Source organism: Cibotium barometz, chromosome 36 (assembly GCF_041138505.1).
Source record: "Cibotium barometz isolate CiBa-2024 chromosome 36, ASM4113850v1, whole genome shotgun sequence".
Lineage (NCBI taxonomy): Eukaryota > Viridiplantae > Streptophyta > Polypodiopsida > Cyatheales > Cibotiaceae > Cibotium > Cibotium barometz.
The window spans coordinates 31,610,183-31,634,713 of NC_141081.1; positions in this window are offsets into that span (position 1 = coordinate 31,610,183).

Genomic DNA, 24,531 nt, shown 5'->3' on the forward strand with positions numbered 1-24,531 from the left:
AATACCATGTTATTATTCTCCAGTGCGTTGTACCTTTTCTCCTGCTCCTCTTAGCTTTCAAACTCTTCATAATGACCTCTTTGTGGGTTGTCTCAGCTGCTTCCAAGTTTTCCTTTAACCTTTGTACTTGTGCGAATGTATCTTTTACTTGCTTCCAACAAAGGGCAGTGTTACGGTCCTGAAGCATATGTGTTGTTAGGAGGTGGCATCACCAAAGTTTTTGTTCCTGTTCCCACATTGCATTAGTACTTGATTCTGTCTCCAGCCCAGTCTGTGGTTGGTTGAGCAGCTCGTCCTCAAGGCCTTCCATGGTCTCCTGCAAGAATTGTTGATAGTCGATGTTCTACATGGAGGCCAGCTGGGGTAATCTTTCTTCATCTTCCAATCTTCTCCTCTTGATTGGACTTTATGGCTCTAGAGTTCTTTGTCTTTTACTTGCTTCCATGGGAGCCTCTGGTTCTTGTACTGGGGCTACAACTGCTTCCACATATTGTCTTTCCTCAACTTGTATTAGCATTGCTGGTTCTAGAGCTATCTCTGTTGGCATGTCTGCCAGACTTGAGTCTTTGAGAGGAGATAAGTCTGTAAATATACGTTGGGCTAGGCTTGTTGGAGGAGTGATTTGTTGCCGGGGTTCCTGTGTGGTATGGCTGAGAATATTTTCTTTCAGTGCCTCTTGGTAAGTGCGAATTTCTGTGGCCACTTCCTCCTCTAGTCTTTGTGACTCAGCAGCAACATTGGTAAGCACTCCCCCCATCTTTTTATTTGTTCTCTTCTTGCGATCTTTCTTCATCTGCTTTATTATATCCTTGGTCTCCATCAAGATGGCTTACCCTTCATGTACATCTTTAGCTGTTAACTTGGGCTGGTCTAGTAGCAGTGCCAACTGCGTATGTTCTTCCGATTCAGGCTCCTTGAGAGGTCTTTTTTGCTACATGGTTGAGAACCTGTGTGAGAAGGTAAGGGTTACTTATTTTATATTGGTGGGCCTTCAAGTAGTTCTCCATTTTCTTGTGGGTGGGGATGATATCTTTTTCTTTTCTTTTCTTCTTCTTTTTTTCAAAAGAAATAATTTATGGGGAATAGGTTAGTTTAATTGAAGAGGTCGTTAGTGTAGGAGCAATCCTCTATTGTGTTAATAGTCAGTTCATGGCAAGGTAGGAGTGAGTACGGGAATGTGCAGGACGTGAAAGGGTCAGGCCGTGAAAAGGTTAGCCTGTGTGGTGAAAGGGTGAGGCCGTGAAAGGGTGACTACGTGAAAATGGTGAGGCCGTGAAAGGGTTTGGCCATGAAAAGGTAGCCTGTGAAAGGGTGAGGCCGTGAAAGGGTGACTACGTGAAAATGTAGACACAGTTTTTGTGAAAGGCTCTGGCCGCCATGAAAGAGTTAGCCCGTGAAAGGCATTGGCCGCCGTGAAAGACTCTGACCGTGAAAGGGTGACTACATGAAAATGCAGACACAATTTTCATGAAAGTGCGGGCCGTAATGTTCTAGCCATGAAAGGCTCAGGTCGTGAAAAGGTTAGCCCGTGAACGAGTCAGGTCATGAAAAGGTTAGCCCGTGAAAGAGTCAGGTCGTGAAAGGGTGAGGCCGTGAAAGGCTCTAGCTGTGAAAGTGCAGACACAGTTTTCGTGAAAGTGCAGGCCGTCAAACGGTGACTACGCGCAAAAGGGTCTGGCCATGAAAAGGTTAGCTCGTGAAAGGGTGACTACGTGAAAATGGTAAGGCCGTGAAAAAGGTTATCCCATGAAAGGGTGAGGCCGTGAAAGGCTCTGGCTATGAAAGGGTGACTACGTGAAAATGCAAACACAGTTTTTGTGAAAGTGCAGGCCGTGAAAGGCTCTGGCCATGAAAAGGTTAGCCCGAAAAGGGTGAGGCCGTGAAAGGCACTTGTCATGAAGGGTCTGACCATGAAAGGGTGACTACATGAAAATGCAGACACAGTTTTCGTGAAAGTGCAAGCTATGAAAGGCTCTGGCTGTGAAAGGCTCTGGCTGTGAAAGGCTCTGGCCGTGAAAAGGTAACCCGTGAAAGGGTGAGGCCATGAAAGGCTCTGGCCGCCGTGAAAGGGTGACTACATGAAAATGTAGACATAGTTTTCGTGAAAGTGCAAGTCGTGAAAGTGTATGCCGTGAAAGTGTAGACACAATGTTCGTGAAAGTGTAAGCCGTGAAAGGCTCTGGCCGTGAAAGTGCAGACACAATGTTTATGAAAGTGCAGATAGTATTTTTAATCATTTGATTATGATTGTTTGGTGTATTTTGTTAATTTTTTGAATGATGCAATCGTGAAGGGCTTCAGGTCATTTGTATTACCACTACTTAATGTGTATTGTGATTCTTGAAGAGCACAACACAAAAACAAACAAAAAAGAAAAAAGAAAAGAAAAGAAAAGATGAGAATCAAGCTTGAAGGGATAGTCGAGAATCGCTGAAGAGAGATGGCGAGCTCGGGAGAGGAACACGGAAACGAATGCAGACAATCAAGGCACGCACACGATGCGAAATGATAAAAAAATGAAAGAAAATCGATTTTATAACGCAGCTGTCAGATAGGGCAGCTATCTTAATGAAGAATGCCACATGTGGTGCTGTGTGGTTGGCTTGTGAAAAATTACCATTTCACGACGTGAACTATTTTGAACTTTTTCACAGCGTGAACCTTTGTAATGTGGTTCACAGCGTGAACGTTTTTGGATCTTGTTCACGGTGTGAACCTTTTTTCTACAGTTTCACATGGAATGCATAAGATCGAATTTTTCTCATTTTTCTTTATGCTCAAGTAGTCAAACATGCACATGATGAGTGAATGATACATTGCTTACCTCATATCCATTTGTGCAATCATTGGATACCTTTTGTTTATTTCCATGAGAACCAAGAGTATGCACCCTAGTGCCAACCATGTGTCCATAAATGCTAAAACTACATGTGCTCCCTTGCACTTTCCATGTGCCACCTTTTTTAACTTTGACTTCACTTTTTATAAATGACCATACAAATCAACCTTTGCCAATATACCCTTAGACTTTTCTTTCTAATGTGCATACTTCTCCCCTTGCTCTATTCATGTTGCACCCTCACACATTGCTTTTCTCAACACCTCCCCTCAATGTGATGAGGGTATAGCACCTAACATGTATTGACTTAACCTACTCCATACTCATATGATTAGAACGGTCCGTCTAGGTTACTCTATGAGCTACAATGTTCGCTTTCTTGACACTTTACACACCGGGAAAGTGGGGTTACAACCAAGAGTTAGGAGCCATGCTCCTCATATCATCTAGAAGATATGATCGGTGTTGCCTCCATCGTGCGAAGCCACATCACTGTCTTCCTTCTTTGACATTACATTGGCTACTTTGGCTCTCTTTTTGTGCCAGCAATCCTTTGCTATGTGACTAATCTGGCCACAATGATGACAAGTTATCTTTGTCCTTGGTCCTTCTCTAATCCTCGGTCCTAGTCCTCTTGGGAAGAGTGCTTCCTCCTCACTCGATGTAGCTTGAACTATTTTCCCTCGAATCTACTTCAATTATTTTATGAGTGCTGCTTCCACTCCTGCAATGGTTGTATCTGGGAGGTTCTTCAAGGTAGCCATTAAGGGCCCATAATCCTCAAGTGTCATGCTTTTTAACAATATAGCTATGGCATTCTCTTCTTCTACTGGTGCCCCAATGCCAGCCAATTATTGAGGTATACTCTTCATTTTATTAAGGTGTGCTGAAAGTGATTCACTATCCTCAATGTCCAAGCCAAAGAATTGTATTTTTAAGTTTTTTATTTTTCGAGCCGGGCTCATAAGTGAGCAAGCTCGTTTAATTATATTTTTAAGCTTATTTTTGAATTCTATTGCTTTGCCCCAAACAATTTCTCTAGCTCATCGCAAGAACCCTTAGATGTATCTTGTGATGCAATGTGATGGATAAATCCATCTCCCAATCCTAATGCAATGATAGCTAATCCCTTTTCATCCTGGCTTAACCATTTGTTCTTTTCATCCCCTTCATCCTCTAGAATTTTTTCCCTTCCATTTACGATTCCCCATAGCACATCCTTCATTAGCATGAATTTGATTTTGACTTGCCATGTGTGGAAGGCTCCCCTTTGAACTTATCAATCACAAATGAAGTAGTCATTTTAGGGTTGATAAGATCTTAACACTTGAGTACTACTCAAGGTTAGTGTCTAATCTCAATACAAGAGAGATTTAAATGCAAGTGCCCACTTCTTGATGTAAGACTTTGTTTCAATCTTCTAATTTTACCTTCAATTATCCCCAATTACTATTAATTATAACTTAATGTGATAAGATTAGTTCCCAAAACTATGATTAGCAAGCTTGTGAACTCAGAGCCGCATGTAGAGACACTTCTTCATGGGGCTTTTTACATATATTGAAGGACCTTAATGAGGGGAATAGGCAAATGGAAAATTTTCATCTTGATTTAAGGCGAATCCGTGCTAGACGGCTGCAAATTGTGACTATTCTTCCTCTTGTTGTGGAGCGATTTCTTAATGAAATCCGATGAGATTTGGGCTATGGGCTCCTTAGGGTATGCACTAAGTGCTCACAAAAGGGCTTGGCCCAATTTGGCGTGTAGAAAAAGAACAATGCAGAGAGGCAAACTATTGAAATTTGCAAAAGGGCTTGGCCCTCCAGTGATTAGCTTAGCCTTGACGTGACCAAGATGCCCACAAGATATTATGGCAAATGATTAAGTTTGCAAAGGAGCATTAGCCACTCCAAGATCTAGTGATCTAGGAGAGAAAAGGATGATTTGAGATTAGTGATCTTTAATCAAGATTAATGAACCCTATTTTAGCTATTGGCTTGAGATGAGATGAGTGAAGAGGCATGACTCTGATACCATGTTAAGAAACCAAGCTTGATTAGACTCAAGGTGGATCAAAGCATATGAGGGACATGATTAAGTTTATTGATTAGGATAATACAAAGAGTGATTAAGCTAATATCAAAACAATGATAATTGATTAATCACAAACCCACATAATCTCATTGCATTATCTTGATCCAAGTACATGCTTATATAGCTCTCATGGAGCTCCAAACTCACGAGATGTGTGCACCCTAGTGCCAACCATGTGTCCATAAATATGTGCTCCCTTGCACTTTCCATGTGCTACCTTTTTGACCTTTAACTTCACCTTTTTACAAATGACCATATAAATCAACCTTTGCCAATGTACCCTTAGACTTTTCTTTTCTAATGTGCATGCTCCTCCCCTTGCTCTATTCATGTTGCACCCTCACACATTGTTTTTCTCAACAGTTATGTCATCTTGGGAAATATCAGTTATTTATGAATTTCCTTTTTTTCATGTTGTAACTCCATAAAAATTACAATCCAAGAAGGTTCACTTTTTGTGTCACAATAGTTCTCGTACTAATTTAATGGTATGTGACATCTACATAAGTTTTTGTGACCTTGGTGGTATGTGACACCTAGGAAAACACGTAAAAGTTCACTTTCTTGGCTTTTTTTTTCATAGTGTGTAGTCACTACTACGTAAATTATGTTATTTATAGACTTTGCTAACCATTGGTGGTTGTGGCCATAGTCTATTGTGTCTAGAGGGGATGCTGATACAGAGTGACCAGAGGGGTCTCTTGACACAGATATTGAGTTTAGAGCTAAACAAGGTGGCTTAAAAGTAAACTCAAGGTTTGGAGTTGATCTAAAGAGATCAAAGGAAAACCACAAGAAATTTAGAGTTAGTCTGGAATGATTACACTCAAATCTTGATCTTGATGCTGGTACGGAGTTCCCAACACTTAACTTGGTCGTTTTATTGTTAGGCATGGCTTACTGTAATTGTGCACTCCAGCAATCATCACCTTCCTCATCAGAAAAGGAGTGCTGATTTGGGGTGATTAGCCAAGGTTTTAGCAAGACGAAGAGTGAGTGTTGATCCGGGAGCAATCAAATGAATCTCTTGGGTTATGATTGAGATGGAGCGCTCAGGATTGGACACTTCATGCCCAATTGACCTTGTGTTACATGGTGGTTGATAAATTTGTTGGAGCCAAAGGTGGTAGTTTCTTTTAATCGATATTATGGGGTGTTGACTTCCAAATGAGCTCAAATTTTATCGAAAGCCACACTATTTATATCCACACTGAAGCTTAAGTCCAAGGCTACTATCACAATCTAGCAAGACTCATAGTTAGATGTTGAACTTTAGAGTTCAGAGATTGACATAGTTGTTGATCCAATGACATTGGATTAACAAGGATTTGGTGTTGAAATGCCCTAACTTTGTGCCGTAATGCCAAGGCTTTAAGTTCAATCTAATGAGCATTTCATAGTAAGTGGCTCAAGCATCTTGTAAGAGATGGCTCCTTCGAATATTCATGATTATGGAATTACTCAATCAAATCAAGGGAAGGATTTGGAGTTTTAGATAGACAGGGTAGAGTGGACGAAGTTCAACTTTACCAAGAAAACATCACAAAAATAAAAAAGCCAACATGTACTAATTTGTGTTTTGGAAATATTTTAAGAAGTTTATACGAGGACCCGATATTTCTTGTTTGTCATTGATTACAGTTGGGCATATTGCCACCTAGTAGCAGTAGGTAATGCATCACCACCGTAATGAGGAGGCAACAAGGAAATGTTATACGTCTAACTTCATATTGGTACTAAACACAAATTGGATGAGTGATGTTCATGTCATAAAAATCTCAAAGTATAGAGATTGAGTTTGTTTGCCTATCTGTGTAAGGTATATTGAAGACATACCTAAACCACATATCATAGCATATTTATATACAAACCGGTTAAACAAGAAAGGAATTCTCGATTCTTACTTTGTAGTAAACCATTGTCGTGGTTGAAAATGGTTTACGGATTGCTGTCTATAGTTAAGAATGATCACTTGTTTGTAATGTTTGACTTAATAAAGGTGTCCAATGAAACCACGCTTGTAGAGGTGTGTCTAGAAGGTGCTACTAATGTTTAGATGTCAACATGGTAGTCCAAAGACATGTCCGTAGAGACAGAGCTAGCTGTTAAGTCACATGGTTATAGTGCCCAAAGTGGTTGCCAGAGTAGAAATATGGATAGGTATCTTTACTCATGGGCTTGAGGGGTTATATGACTCTCATTGCTTGCATGTTACTCTTGATTTTTAAATAGAATGTAGACACTATAGATCATCACACAGATGATGTCTGCGTGGACATCATCTTCGTTGTGCAGGATGTGTACACTGTTCTTGGAAGAACATAATATTTTTTTTGAGAGGGGAAAGTGTAATGTCAATTGAATTTTACCAAAATATAGAATACTTTACTAAAGACTTCTGGGGTATATAAAGGCATGATGTTATTTGATGCCTTAGTAGTGGTTTATGTTTTGTTCACATCTTTCATAGTTGCAAGTGGCAATTATGGTTTAGTGTTTTTTTGCGAATGAAACACTAGCGCTACATGTTTCCTTAGTCATAGTACTTAAGGAAAATACATGATGTGTGTCATGTTTTCCTTATCATAGTACTTAGGAAATTTACAGGCATAGATGATTGTATGATCTGCACACATACACTTGTTTATAGCTTTCTTGACCATTTTTGTGGACAAAAACTCTTCTTGAAGGGAAGGATGAATAGGTTTACTAAGATGGCCACGTTTATTACAACTTAAAAGGATGTGAAAACATCTGAGCTTGCTAAGCTCTTTATAGAACATCTTTAAAAACTATATTGCATGCCTGCTTTGCAGATATAGTATCTGATAGAGATAGGAATTTTGTTACCGGGATCCTTTTTGTACATCCTAAAGAAATAATTAAATCCTCACAAATATACATCAATTAATAAAAGAGAGACTTGAAATTGAATTAAAAATCAATTAACGTGACTTGTTATCATTAAACAAAGAATATTTAAATTCATAAAATAGCAACATCATTCAAAGGTTATGATAGAGAGTACCACACAAAGAAGAACATTAGACTGGGTGCAATCTCCCCCCGACATGTGTAGCTCCACTCCCACACGCGGTATTTAAATCATATTAATAAATTTAGCCCTTGGAGCCATAAATAGCATAGCTTTTTCAAAATTGGGCTTTTACAAAATTGAACCTTAGTCCAATGCTTTTAAAGCATCTCATCAAAAATAATCCTTGCCTAACATATGTGCAATGGACCAAACCATACAAAGTTAAATATTTAGTATAAATGTGCTTGGCTAGATAATCTCGTCCAATGTCCACCTTGGTTATCTCTCAAACCAAGGCCCATGATCTATACTCAACATAATCCACAATGTTAGATCGCAATTACTTTGGAATCACTCACAAAAATACTTATAACAAATGGAAATCATTCACTACCATGCTTCACACATGAACCATGCATCACACATAGTTATTTAGATTCACTCCTATGATAAAATATTTTGAAAAATATCACTCTCATGATAGTCCTCCTGTTTGAGGAAGCAATTGTCCTCAATTGCATCAAATGATCAACAACCTAACAAGGTTAACTCAAATAATTAAACATAGTTTCACCATTCCCTTGGTAATACTACATACATCAATAACACTAGATTAGTATTTATTGTGGAGTCACCCACGATACGCAATCACTAGTATGGTATGACTCGTGAGGACCCATACAACACCTCATTCAGTACCCTCGTATGGTGCGACACCGCATTCAGTACCCTCGTATGGTGCGACACCTCCGTTCGATAACCCTCACATAGTGTGATACCTCGTTTGGTGACCTTCACACTAATCCTCACCTGTGCGACACCTCATTCAGTATCCTCACACATATCTCTCTCGTGTTACATCTCGTTCGGTACCCTCACACAATCTTTCACTGCTGGTACGACACCTCATTCTTCACCCTCACACTCATCTCTCTTCGTGTGACACCTCGTTCGGTACCCTCACACAATCTTTCACTGCTGGTGCAACACCTCATTCGGTACCCTCGCACTCATCTCTCTCGTGTGACACCTCGTTCGGCACCCTCACACAATCTTTCACTGGTGTGCGACACCTCATTCGGTACCCTCGCACTCATCTCTCTCGTGTCACACCTCATTCGGTACCCTCACACAATCTTTCTCACTGGTGCGACACCTCACTCGGTACCCTCGCACCTGCCAGCTTATTCCAATGATGATTTCAATAAGCATGTGTTTAAGGTAGGAATCTCGTGTTCGATCTTGAAGATGGTGTCGTGAAAGTTACCTGTATCAATAGATTATTTCTAACTTGTCTCTTTAAGAAAAAGATGAAAGTTTAATATTACTAATCTTGGTATGATACTGTATTAAACTTAGATTTTCTACACATAACATACTAAACTCCTCAGTCTAATATAGTTTTCAGGGATTTTAAATCTTGAAAGAGGTCTTGTTTACAATTGATGTTTGTAGCCTTGAACAAATCTGTGTTTTTGAATAAGAAATCTGTAATCTTTAGGAATCTTGTACTTGATTAAAGTTTTGGTTTGAACATCTCTTGTATTAAGATAAAACTTCCTCTTGAGCTTGAATAGATCTTGTACTTGTATCTTATGAAAAATTAAGAATATACTCTCTTGTGATTAATACTTTGATTCGTAATCTTGAGTTGATGGGTACTTTTAATCTTACCTTGTCATCCATGATAATGATCGAGTGATAGAAAACTTGATTTTTCAGAGTAATTTTCCAACAACTTAATGGAGAACTTGTCTTTATCTACTAGCAATTACTCGTCACTTGAACTAATACTTGCTGGAGACCAACTAGCTCTGTCATTAAATTTAGCATATCTTCTCTTAGTCGTAATAATCAATCCAAGTGATCTACTAGTACAAGTTTTCCTTATTCTTGATATTATGAATTGAGTGTTTTCTTGTCATCTAGAATTAGTTTCTAGAAACTAGGGTGCTCTAAAGTTTTCTTCCTAGGTCTCAAAAATGAATGGCTAATAATATAGAAGGAAATGAATACTTAATTTTTTAAATTTTTAGAATCATTTCATAATCAAGAGAATTATTCAAAAGAAATGAAATAAATAATTAATTTGACTTTGAAAATGATTAATGATTAATTTATTAAAACTTAAACCTATAAAAGATAGTAAAATAAATGCTTACAAATTTCCCTAACCTCAAAAGTGAAATTTGAATCATTTATAATGAAAGTTTAAAAAATAATTAATTTGAAATAGTAAAAAATTAATCAACAACTAATTTTAAAATTAAATGAGGTGTCGCACCAGTGAAAGATTGTGTGAGGGTACCGAACGAGGTGTCACACGAGAGAGATGAGTGCAAGGGTACCGAATGAGGTGTCGCACCAGTGAAAGATTGTGTGAGGGTACCGAACGAGGTGTCACACGAGAGAGATATGTGAGAGGATACCGAATGAGGTGTCGCACAGTTGAGGATTAGTGTGAAGGTCACCAAACGAGGTATCACACTATGCGAGGGTCATCGACGGAGGTGTCGCACCATACGAGGATACTGAATGAGGTGTTGCATGGGTCCTCTCATGAGTCATACCATACTAGTGATTGCGTATTGTGGGTGACTCCACAATAAATACTAATCATCTAGTGTTATTGATGTATGTAGTATTACCAAGGGAATGGTGATTGAACTGTGTTTAATTATTTGAGTTAACCTTATTAGGTTTTTGATCATTTGACGCACAAGTGAGGACAATTGCTTCCTCAAACACGGGAGGACTATCACGAGAGTGAGGTTTTTTCGAATATTTTATCATAGGAGTGAATCCAAATAATTATATGTGATGCATGATTCATGTGTGAAGCATTGTAGTGAATGATTTTTATTTGTTATAATTATTTTTGTGAGTGATTCCAAAGTAATTGTGATCTAACATTGTGGATTACGTTGAGTATAGATCATGGGTTCGAGACAACCAAGGTGGACATTAGACGAGATTATCTAGCCAAGCACATGTGTACTAAATATTTAACTTTGTATGGTTTGGCCCATTGTACATATGTTGGGCAATGATTATTTTTTATGAGATGCTTTAAAAGCATTGGACTAAGGTTCAATTTTGTAGAAGCCCAATTTGGGAAAAGCTATGCTATTTATGGCTCCAAGGGCTAAATTTATTAATATGATTTAAATACCATGTGTGGGAGTGGAGCTGATTTCACACAGTCTGTTGTTCTTCTTTGTGTGTGGTACTCTCTATCATAACCTTTGATGATGTTGCTATTTTATGTATTTAATTTTTCTTTGTTTAATGATAACAAGTCGCGTTAATTAATTATCAATTAACGTGATAACAAGTCACGTTAATTGATTAACATAATCAATTAACGTGACTTGTTATCATTAAACAAAGAAAAATTAAATACATAAAATAGCAACACCATCAAAGGTTATGATAGAGTACCACACAAAGAAGAACAACAGACTGGGTACAATCTCCCCCCCGACGTGTGTAGCTCCACTCCCACACGCGGTATTTAAATCATATTAATAAATTTAGCCCTTGGAGCCATAAATAGCATAGCTTTTCCAAAATTGGGCTTTTACAAAATTGAACCTTAGTCCAATGCTTTTAAAGCATCTCATAAAAAATAATCCTTGCCCAACATATGTACAATGGGCCAAACCATACAAAGTTATATATTTAGTACACATGTGCTTGGCTAGATAATCTCATCCAATGTCTACCTTGGTTGTCTCGAACCAAGGCCCATGATCTATACTCAACATAATCCACAATGTTAGATCACAATTACTTTCGAATCACTCACAAAAATAATTATAACAAATGGAAATCATTCACTACCATGCTTCACACATGAACCATGCATCACACATAATTATTTGGATTCACTCCTATGATAAAATATTCTGAAAAATCTCACTCCCGTGATAAATTTTGATAGTCTTTTTGAAGGGAAATCTTCAAAAAGTTAAAAACTACTCTAAGTATAAGTACGGCCAACCATTCTTACCTTAATGGTTAGGTAGAGAGAGTCAACCAAATGCTAGTGCATGGCAACCCAATTGGAAGGAGTTCTTGCCATATTTAAAATTTTCTTAGAATAATTTGAAACATTCAACGATTGGATTTACTCCATTTATTTTGATATATGGATTCTTGCCTAGATCTCCTATAGCCATAGAGCTATAAATGGTAGGGTAGCCTACAAACTTGAGTTACCGAAGAGCTCTCAAGTACATCCAGATTTTCATGACAATGCAAAAAACAATGATCGATTAGGACAACATAGTTTGTTAAGTTTTGGTTAAGTTCTTGAAGCCACAGTCACTTCCACATAAACCAAGGATGATTCTTGGGTTCAGAGATCAAAACACAAGGTATAATATGTATCAATAGGCCCTTGCTAAGTGGAAGATTAGGGCGGACGAAGCCTCAACATGGAACCAACTAAGAACATTTACCAAATCTTTTCCCTGGTTTGTTTTTTACAAATGAAAACTATTCTTAAGGGGGGAGTAATGTCACGTGACCTATAATAATGCATGGGGAGCTTAACTGGATGTGGAGCCTAAAAGTCAGAGTGTGGACGATGGGTTCATCCAGGGTCTTGGGGTGAGGACACCCAAGTCAAAGCACTTGGACGATTGGGTAGGCTTATGGGCAGACATGCCCTTATAAGTGCTCGCCCCTCTATGGCTAGGTGGTGACTAGGACTCCAAGCCCTTCTCGGTTATGGTGGAGGCTATAGTAATGTGACATGTCTGGAGACATAAGCCAAGCTAATCTCTCCTACAATGATCCTCTCCCTGATATAATGATAATGCACCTTAATGTGCTTTATGCGAGCGTGAGACACTAGGTTCCGTGCAATAACGACTAATTTACAATTCAATGAAGATGGAGGTGGGGGACTATTGTCCAACACAAGATCTGCCAAAAGGCATCTAAGCCATACACAGTCCATAGTTATGGTAAAAGCTACCCTATACTCAACTTCACAGATCGAATTGGTCATCATCATAGCTACTCTTATTACTGAGCCATGATATAAATGAATCACCAAGATGAAAGCAAAAGACACTAGTGGGATATAACATCCATCCCAATCAAAGTCACTGAAAGCATGTAACTAAATTTCACCCCACTTTAGCATAGAATAGACTAAATGATCACTTTATAAGTATAAAATAGCCCAAGGGACTGAGTGTCCTATAAAGTATACAATAGCCCAAGGGACTGATTTCCCTATAAGTATCGGAATACTTACAGCTTGCCAATGGTTACTTCTGAGACTGTGCATAAACCTACTTAACTAGCAAACCCCAAACTGAATTCCGAGCCTTGTTGCATAGATAGAAAAGTGATGCACATAAAAAATGGTTCACTTGCATCTTGGAGACTCAACCTAGCACCTATATCTACTAGTATAATTAGCAACGTGATTATAGTCTTCAAGTGTAAGTAGCCTCTGTATGTACTTTGACTACAGAAGCTTACAATCTTTAAGACCAAACCATGTAAGTAGTCTATGTATGTACTTTGACTGCAACATCACAATACCATCATCATGCTGCGTAAACTGTATGCCCAAATAATAATGCAATGAGCCCAAACAGGCTTACAATCTTCAAGATCAAATCATGTAAGTAGTATCTATATATGTACTTTGGCCAACATCATAATACCATCATCATGCTGCGACATAAACTGTATACCCAAATCATGTAAGTAGTATCTATATATGTACTTTGGCCAACATCATAATACCATCATCATGCTGCGACATAAACTGTATACCCAAATAATAATGCAATGAGCCTAAATCTATCATCTCAAATGACATATGTAATTTAGCCTTGAAGACTAAAATCGTCTCCTCATGAGGACCTTTGAGCAACATGTCAACATATAAATTTATGACCAAAAAACAATTATGACTCCTCTTTACATAGCGGTCACTCTCAATTATTTGCTGGAGAGTTGTGAAAACCATTTACAACCAAGTATGCAATTATCTTCTCATACCATGCTCTTGGAGCCTGCGCATAAGACGGCTTAAAACATAGGATACCATAGTGATATCTCCAGTACTTTGGTCATGAACAGTACACCATTCATCAAAAAATCTAACCACTTTGGTCATGAACTATACACCATTCATCAACAAATTTAACCACTAGGCTTTGCCCTAGTAATAGCAAGTTCTCTTTAATGCATGTAACAAACAAGACTCTTAAGAGAGTGATTGTCCCACCATTTGAAATGAGCACAACCTTACCAACTCCTTTCACATTAGATATAAGGAGTTTTTTGCATGTGATTGTGCCTCCTTGAGGATCAGACTCAAGGGAGGAAAGCAACCCATGCTCAGAAATAATGTGTTTGCTAGCACCACTATTAAAATACCAAGACATGTTTATCTTTCACTGATATATGTATGCATCATGGATCATAACTTTAGGGCATAGTTTGTTGTTGAATCCTTATTTTTAACACAATTAAATGCCCAATCATTTGGTGCATCATTTGTTGACTATTAAAACGATGACCTCGCTTCTCAAATAGTTGCATTTTCCATTCTTATTAGGCTTATCACCTGCCCAAGGCTATGCCTTAACCTTTTTGAATGGCAATGAATGCCTGATCTCCCACACACATACTAGTTTGATTTTGCCAGGATTTCTATTCTTTGAAAGAGCTTTGTAACCAACTTGTCAAAAATGTAAAGGCATTGGGGTTACCCTTCATCTCATAACCCAAAGTGTGGATACAAAACCCTAGTATGAATCAAGTAAAACTATGAGGATAGCAGACACACCAATGAACTATCCAGATCAGCCTCATCAATATGTGTAAGGTGCTCTTTGAGATCTTTGATCCTTGTGAGAGAGAAACTCATCCATTAAGTCTCCCTCACTCATATGCATGAACTCTAATTGCTTGTGTAAGTAGGCCATACTTGCCTCATTATGCGCCTGGTAAGGTGCAACAAGCGCATCCCTAGCCTACTTAATAGTTTTACATGAGCGAATATGAGAAATAATGCTCCTTTTCATGGAAAGTTTCACCAATGCATGTGCATGTACATCCATGCCATCTAACCTGACTCATTACACTGTTGAGAGATGCAAAGGTGGATGTCATAATTACATCTGAACTAGTATTTGTACTATCCTGCACTAGCGAGATAGCACATGCCTTAATAACCGTGCATGCCTTAATGCCAATAACAACATTCCAAAGCCCTCTATAAATTAATAGATGACGCATTATATAGAACCATAAGGGTAGTTTGTCCTGTCAATCTTATTCTCAATAGGAAAGCATCGCAAAATGAGCCAGTAAATAACAAATCTCTTACACGAAATCTAAACATCTCTACTACTACAAGTACTATCAATGGCCACTAAATCCAACCGATTAGCTTCCCACAATAGCATATCACTGATGATAAAAAGACCTACAAAGTGGCTGCCCAACCAGTAGCATTGAGAAAAAGACCTACAAAGTGGCTACCCAGTAGCATTGATGAAAAGACATTGATGAAAAGACCTACAAAGTGTATGAAAAATGGCAACGTCTAGAGTGTAGAAATGTTGTTGGCAAGGATGTAAAAGTTGATGACAATGATGAGATGATACTGATAAAGCTATTGATGATGAGCTCCAAGATATGATGTTGATGATAGCCATGTAACACTTATGGCATATGCATACCAAATTTAAGATGCTTACCTGAAATCTAACAAAGGGTTTGAACTAACACTCTCCTGAGATGTCTACATAAACCGTGAATCGTTGTTGAAAACGGCTCAAAAGTCACAAAAAATATGTTAACAAGACACTATATAGTATACCTTCTCCACCTAAGAGGATAGCTCAATCTGAGATCATCAAAAGGGTAACTTGAGGAGGTGATGTGAGGAGAACAAATAGTGGAAGCGATAGCCAAGAGAACATGTTCAAATACTAATTGTTGTGGAGTAGAGAAAAAGTAGCAACACACACACAACATAGATGCATCAAGCAAGAAAATATGTAGAGAAGCACAACAATCAAAGTAGATTGATGAAAATGAGCAAAGTACAAGTAAAGTGACATGATAAGGTTACCACTCATAAGAGTGTGTACACATGCTCAAAGGAAAAAACCTCATAAGGAGGAAAAAAGTGTCCCAACCCATTATTCGCCTACGTCTACACATCACTACCATATAAATGGCCACATAGAAGACACTCCTCCACTTATGCTGGCTTGTGGTTTACAAGAAAATGGTGGGGATTTTGATCTTCTTGTAATACATAGTAGTGATGTGTAGCCTACATCTACACATCACTACCATATAAATGGCTACATAGAAGCACTTCTCCACTTGTAATGGCTTGTGTAGTACAAGAAAATGGTGGGGAGTTTCCTCCACTTATGCTGGCTTGTGGTTTACAAGAAAATGGTGGGGATTTTGATCTTCTTGTAATACATGGTAGTGATGTGTAGCCTACATCTACACATCACTACCATATAAATGGCTACATAGAAGCACTCCTCCACTTGTAATGGCTTGTGTAGTACAAGAAAATGGTGGGGAGTTTCATCTTCTTATGTAATACATGTCTAAAAACGTCAACATTATAGTTGATGTATTGAGTGGGTTTTCAAATCGATGTTCCTCATCTTCCTATGTCATGACTAGGTCTAGGTAGGAGTTATTAAACTCATCATGAAAAAAAGGTTTATTTTGACACTGCCGTAGAGTGGTAACTCCCTAGCATAGATTTAACACTAGCATGGATCTAACTCTCAAATTCATACATGTTTAAGCCATGGTAACACTACAAGGACAAGGCATCGATAGCGTAGAACTCAAGGCACCTCTTCTTCTTGTATGAAAATTTTACACATCCCAAGCATTTTTGTAATTAAAGCCATGTTCCTCAGTAAACCAGATTGTGTTTTCTTAGCTTTAATACCATAATCCATCATTTCGCCTATAAAATTTCATAGTATAGTGCTTAATCCACAAAAAATTCATAACTTCTTTTTTTAAAGAGGAGTTTGATACCTTGTGGCCCTTAGTCCTCCTTTTAAGCACCACTACACAAGTGACTCTCCAATTGAGTTTAATACCTTCTTCTTCTTTTATGAGAATAGTTTGATATCTTGTGGCCCTTATTCTTCTCTTTTAAGCACCATTACACAAGTGACTCTCCAGTTGAGCCACTTCCTTTTACTATCTCAAGACCCCAAGGGAATGTTTTTGATACTAGTAGTAAGGTGCTTGTTGTTGAGATAACACAAGTGACTCTCCAGTTGAGCCACTTCCTTTTATTGTCTCAAGACCCCAAGGGAATGTTTTTGGTACTAGTAGTAAGGTGTTTGTTGTTGAAATTTCAAATTGACTTCCTTGCACATCATGAGTATAATTTTAAATTGATTTTTTTTAATGATTTGATCTTTTGCTCTAGGTCAATTTTTTGAGCTTTGGCATGCTCTCTCCATAGATGTAATTCTTCATAGTATCATTTCATCCCTTGATTTGATTTTTGTTTAAGTAGAATTAAGATTTATTTCTTATAAATTTATTTAAGCCCATTATAATACACATGAATACTATTATGCCCACCCAAAAAAATCAAAAAAGTAGTTACATTTTGAAACTAGGGTGTTATGAACATGAGAGAATGTCTATTGGAAAATCCTATCAATTATCCAAAGATCAATGTGTTTTTCTAATGTCTTACAAGCAAGCTTTCCAAATAAACATCTTTTCTAATTTCTTACATCATGCAAGATTAATATCTTTCATAACCTAATACTTCAAAGATTTGCATAACCATGATCAAGATCCACACGTAACCTAAATTTGGGAGGTTTGTTTATATTACATTGTGGAGGCATATTTCAATGATGTTAAACAAAAGGGGAAGGCTAGGGTGTAGTTGAGAGTTAGAAGACCTCAGGAGTTGTAGAGGAGGTGGTAGAACTTAGAGAGGTTATTGTAGACCTCAAAAAGGTGGTTCAAAACCAATGAGGGATCTTTTAGAGAGATTAAACACGTGTTATAGAGCACAGAGAGGTGTCAGAAGGTGGGAGGAGGTAGAGCTTAGAGTGGTGTTGACCTCAAAGAGGTGGTGCAATTTCAATGAGGGGTGTTGTAGAGATCAGAGAGGTGTAAAAAGGGTGGGAGGTGGAGCGCATAACCTCAAAGATGTAGTGCAAATCCTATGAGAGAGATCAAAGAGGTGCTACAAAGCTTAGAGATATTTTAGAAGGTAGCAAGTAAATCTTAGAGGGGTGCTACAAACCTTAGCGAGGTGCTATAAACCAAAGACAAGAACTTGAAAGATCAAAGAGGATTTTTAAAGCTCAAAGAAGTGTTATAAACCCTAGAGGAGTGTAGCAAGAGTTCAAAGGGGTACAACACCGAAGAGATTAATTTGTAATAGAAAAAGCATGTAGGGGGACAATGGGGAAGGAGGAGGGACGAGGAGGGGTGGAGAAGAAATGAGTAGGGTATGGAAAAGTTTTAAATTTAAATTTAGGGAGAAGACAAAATTAAATTAATGTGTTCACTTTTTATAGATCTTGTTTCTTGTTAAGAACAAAATATGCCTAAGAAAAATAGCAATCAAAGTAAGTTTGTCTCCTTATGTATCCTTATTAGTTTTACTAGTTTGTCGCTTGATTAACTTTACTAATAACCCCCTTAAAGGGGCCCCTAAAATATCTTATCCTCCCCCTAATCAATGGCCTTAATGAACCAAGCTTCTCACCTTCAAAGGTGATCTACAATCTTAGAAAACCATGCCATAGTAATTGATTATGGAGTGAGCTCAATATAATTTACTTAGTAATTGATTATGGAGTGAGCTCAATATAATTTACTTGTTATAATTTTAAAAAATCAATTTTGATAACAAAGCCTATTGGTTGTTAGCTTGTTAGCTCCCCCTCCACACATCACAAGCCATGTTGCTAAGTGCTACACATTTATTAACCATTGTTGTCACGATGTGTTGGTTGTCGAAAATCATCTCCGTCGACATCAACATATGTGTAGCTCACCCATAATAGGTGTTTCTTTTCTAAGTTATTAACACCTTTTTTAAAAAACAATCGTATGTGTGTGCTCTTATAAGAGGATTTTAAAAAAAAATAGCATGTGTGTGCTCTTATAAGAGGATTTTTTTATAGTAAGAACACGGTGGTTGTAAAAATCAATAAATCCATCCTTTTATGCTATGTATGTTCATTTGGACTGAAGCACCTTTCTTTCTTTTTTTTGTATTCCATTATTACATGTTTCACCTATTAGGGATTTTTCTCCTAAGCATTGACTCTAAGACCTCTCGATCCTTGCACACAAAATGGTAACATAATGAAAAAGTTTGTTGATAACAATTTTCATACATGACAATCAAAAACTCACATTCACTGAGAAGGGTCTTTGATGGAGAATCAAAGCTAGCCAAGATGCCAAGAACAATGAAAGGAAACTTTCCATCATTGGCCCCATGGCATCTCATATGAGTTTATACAACATGTGTACCACCTCATTAAATAGGGTTAAGAATTGCATAGGTTTAAAAATTCAAAACCTTCCTCAAACAACAACTCTGTTATTAGGATATGAAGCCTTCATCAGATACCCTTGCTAGTTATCTAAATACTTTTAAATCTCTTATGCAACAAGTGCTATTTTAAAATAGATTATTATGATGTTATAGCCATCCTAAATTTTTTACCCCAACAGATTTTAATGTGTTGAATCCAAACTCCAAAGCTAAACTGATATAACCTTGGAAAGTGTAATGTTAACTCCTCTATAAATTTCACGTGTTAAAGTCAAACAATAGAAGGCTAAGATGAGACAATCAAGGAAAAGTGGAGTGATTTAGGGAGAATATATGGAGAGGTTCTAAAGCTTGGTTCTTGTAGCTTGGCCTATTTAACAAGCACTTTGGTCAATGAAAGTTTTGTTGCATTGTGTCTGTCTACTCATATTTTCTATCAAACTCTTACAATTACCTGGACCTTTATGCCTATTAGTATAGTGATTGAAGTTTATAGCATTTACACAATATGTATAGTGTGATGTTTCAAGTGCATTGCTTAGTCTTCTTAATGTATAGTGTGATGTTTCAAGTGCATTGCTTAGTCTTTTTAATGTATATAGTGATGTTTCAAGTGCATTGAAGTTTATAGCATTTACACAATATGTATAGTGTGATGTTTCAAGTGCATTGCTTAGTCTTCTTAATGTATATGCCAATCAAATGGATCTTTTGAAAGTGAGCTTTACTCCATCATCACGTAACCTAGAGCCATGTTTCACAATGTCCAATACAAACCCTTAAAGTTAATCTTTAAGCCGATCAGCACACGATATTTTTCTTCCTTTTTACAAGACTATTAAATATAACCATTATATAAACTTTAGTAAGGATAGCCTGTGGTTATCTTTCCATTTTTCTACAATCCCACATATGATTCTCCTTTCAAATCAATTAAAATGAAATTTTGCTTGTTATTAATTGATACAACATATCAACACAAAGATTTTGCTTGTTATTAATTGATACAACATATCAACACAAAGATTTTTATAAAAGTGAATCCTCCTTGTTAAAGCTTATGAAACCTTCTTGGGGGGGAATATTAGATTTATGTTATAAAAAGAATTAGGTTGCACTTCCAATTCACATATACATAATTGATATAAATCTCTCTCTCTCTCTCTCTCTCTCTCTCTCTCTCTCTCTCTCTCTCTCTCACACACACACACACACACACACACATTGATCCCAATGCAACTCAAGTAGAATGTTGAATCAACCAAGGTTTGAGCAACTCGTAAAGAAGGCAAGTGGGCAATATATATCACGAAGGTAGACCCCTCATTGAGGATACACATGCTACACTACCCACCACCTCTATTCCCCCTTCTATGTTTATCTTGCTTCTACCCCATACACACGCACACACTCATCACTATCTCCCCTGCTCATCACATGTTCCCTCCTTGCACCGAAAACCCATTGACCATGTTCTCCCTACCTACCTTCATGCACACATAAACTATAGTCCCCCACAAAGTCACCACCACACTCCAACCCAACACCTATTACCCCACTCACCTAAAGCATTATGTTAGATGCATACGTCACATAGGGAAGCTCTTGGACTGTATAGATTGTGAGGTACTCCATGTGCACCTCGTCATCTTCAGTGTTCAAGGTGACGTACTCACCTTCGTAGGCTACTCATACTCATTAATACAACACATACATTACATGTTCAATAACATCTCCCCTCCCCCTCCTTGTGCTTGCATGTGATCCACCCTCGACATAACCTTAGCTAGGCATAGCCTATTATTATCATTATGTTTTCCTACAAGTCTACATATGGTCCTCCTTGCAAGTTAATTATGTTGGTTATTTGTTATAAAAGTGAATCCTTTAAGTTAAAGGTTCTGTACCCTTCTAGGGAAAGAAAAATATAGATTTGTGTTATAAAATGAGGTATGTTACACTTCCAATTCACATACAAACAATTAACAAAAACTCTCCCTCCCTCTCTCTATCTCGCATTCGCGTAACAATAACATAACAAGCAAACGTATCATCCTTGATTTGCTCCTCTATTTCACTCACCATATGCATACATAATGCAATAAATCCTCTCTCTATCTCTCTCTCTCTCGCGCGCGCACACACACACACACACACATGCAAATTTACACGACTTTCTCTCACCATACATTCCCTCCTCTCCTTTTGACAATATATGGTACACTCCATCCGCCCGCCCTCCACTCCCTCCTCTATCTATTTTTCTCTCCTTTCATACTCTCTATCACATACACATTCACGACAAATATACAAATTCTCTCTCTACATGACCTCTATGTCTCTCTCTCTCTCTCTCTACATACATACATGTGTGTGTGTGTGTGTGTGTGTGTGTCTCACAAACATTCACATTGCATGACCCTCTTGTTGGGTATTCGGAGCCTCAAGTAACCCTTGTATGAGTTTGTGTCCACGTATGTGTGAACCAGCCCTTAGATAGCTTAGTGTGTTAATGTGTGTGACCAACCTCCTATAGCCGCTTTTGTGTGAGAGTATGATAAGCAATGATGTCACATGTTTAGCCATGTGTCATCTCCCCAGTGTGTGGTGTGTCAAAAGATAAGGCTATAAGCCTATAAAAAGCATTGCACTCCTTGAACTTTGCTTAATAAATATAGTCATTAAGTCATGCATCTCTAGAACTTTGCTCTCTCTCTCTCTCTCTCTCTCTCTCTCTCTCTCTCTCTCCACACTATTATGGGTATCTTCTATCCACCACCACACAACACCTAGGTTTAGCTAGTTTAGGGTTTTTGCATGTTGCCGCCACCGAGGAGCGGAGCATCACTACCCAGAGCTTCACACTATCGTTTATCTCCCTCTGCCAATTCTGGGCAACACTAGTGCAAGGTGCACCGCCGCCGCCCATTTTTTGTTTCTGTTTTTCAAGCCGAGGTCAGAGACAAGCATGCTCATCTCTAAGACTCGAGTAGAGAAACGCTTTTGTCATTAGCTTCAACCGCCACCCATTCACCTTGGCGATGCTAGTATGGAGACATTTGCTCAACCGCCCTTGGCATGTGCCACCCCCCTCCGCCCATCTCGACAGCCCCTCTTGTGCTAGGTCTTTACCCAATTTGCCTTGTTGCTCCACCCATTTCGCCACCGCTTTCGTGGCTTTCCCTTTGCCCTACTACCACCTACTAAGATGCCCGTTGTGATTAGGAAGACACCTGAGGTATCCACTCCCATGATTACATGAAGGTGCTATTCATTCAAGGGATAAACCTTCTTTCTCATCATGTGATCAACACCATTCATTAGAAAGTCTTCTGGTGTCAAGTTTTCAACTTGGCAAACCAAGGTACAACTTCTCATGTCAGGAAGAGTAGGTATTGTTTCCAATGATGTAGATCCAAGATCCAAAGATCCAAACCAATCAACATCATGGAGGCAATAAAATGAGAGAGCTATTTCTCTTATCAAACTCAACCTTTCATACTCTCTTGTGCATCATATCGACTGTAAGTCTACTTCTAAGGAGATCTTGGAGAAGCTAGAAGCAATCTTTGGTCATCATATCACTAATTCTAAAGTTTTTCTCAAGCTCAAGTTTTATGATCTAACAATCTACAAGAATGAAGAGTCAAGTGATCATTTGACAACAAACTTTGGTGGTTTTATGTTTTGTTACTACTACTTTTTGATGATCTAGTATCACTTTTAGTTGGAAAAGATAGGAGCAACAAAGAGAAATAAACCAATAATTGTATTGATCAAGCCTTCTTCAACACAAATAAGAATTAAAAGACCAACAAGAAGATGCAAAAGGATGAGACTTAAGGAGACCAACTGCTTCAAAAAGCTAGAAAAAGAGCAAGAAAAGTATCATGCAAATCTCACAACTGAAGTTGAGGAGGTACCAACTAAAAGAGAAGGAATAGCTACATCAACAACCCAAGTCTCCCTCAATGAGAAAGAGTACGACTACGCATTCTAGTTGTTTTTATTTGTGAGTGTCAATAAGGATTCTCTGCCCAAGATGTCCTCCGAAAAAGATTTGTAATAAATGCGTTTGTGTGCCTTGATGTTATAAAAGACTTCGTGATGGCTCTTATCCTTGTTAAGAACTAGGGGAGCAATGAAAAGCTAGCCTTGTTGCTTCAATAACTCACTAATTGGAGGATCAGCATAACATGAGGTATGATAGCTAGATCACTCCCTTACAACATGTGATGAAGTTAGAAGGTAGCTACTTCCTTTACGTGTTGGACTCCCTACGATCTTCCCACCTTCACTCCAACGGGAGATTTGTTGGGTATTCATAGGCTTATGTGTGAACCAACCCTTGCATGAATTTATGTGTCAACATGTGTGAACCAACCCTTAGATGGCTTAGTGTGCTTATGTGTGCGAACAACCGCTTGTAGCTGCTTTTGTGTGTGAGTGTGATAAGCAATGATGTCATATGTTTAGCCAGGTGTCATTGCCCCAATGTGTGTGATGTGTCAAAAGATAAGGCTTAAGCCTATAAAAAGCATTGTACTCCTTGAAGCTTTTCTCAACATTAATCAGAGTCGTGCATAGGCTCTCTCTCTCTAGAACTTCACTCTCTCTCTCTCTCTCTCTCTCTCTCTCTCTCTCTACACAGTATCTTCTATCCACCATAGCTGCTGGCCAATGCTAACCCTAATATCTACACCTCTTTTCCTGTCCTCCCTCCTTTTTCTCTCTCCTTTTCCACTCTCTATCACATACGCATTTTCACAAACCAATATACAGATTCTCTCTACTTGTACCCCCCCCCCCCCTTCCTTTGCAGGTGAGCCATCTTCTGCATATGGGTCCTCATACCCTTCCACATTGAAGGGGACATGCATCATAGTGCACAAGTGACCCCACCAGTGCCTCATTCCCCTTAATATTGGCAGGCAACATGCTCACCCTATGAGCAAACGTTTAGGCCACATGAGGCTATTCCCATCTCTT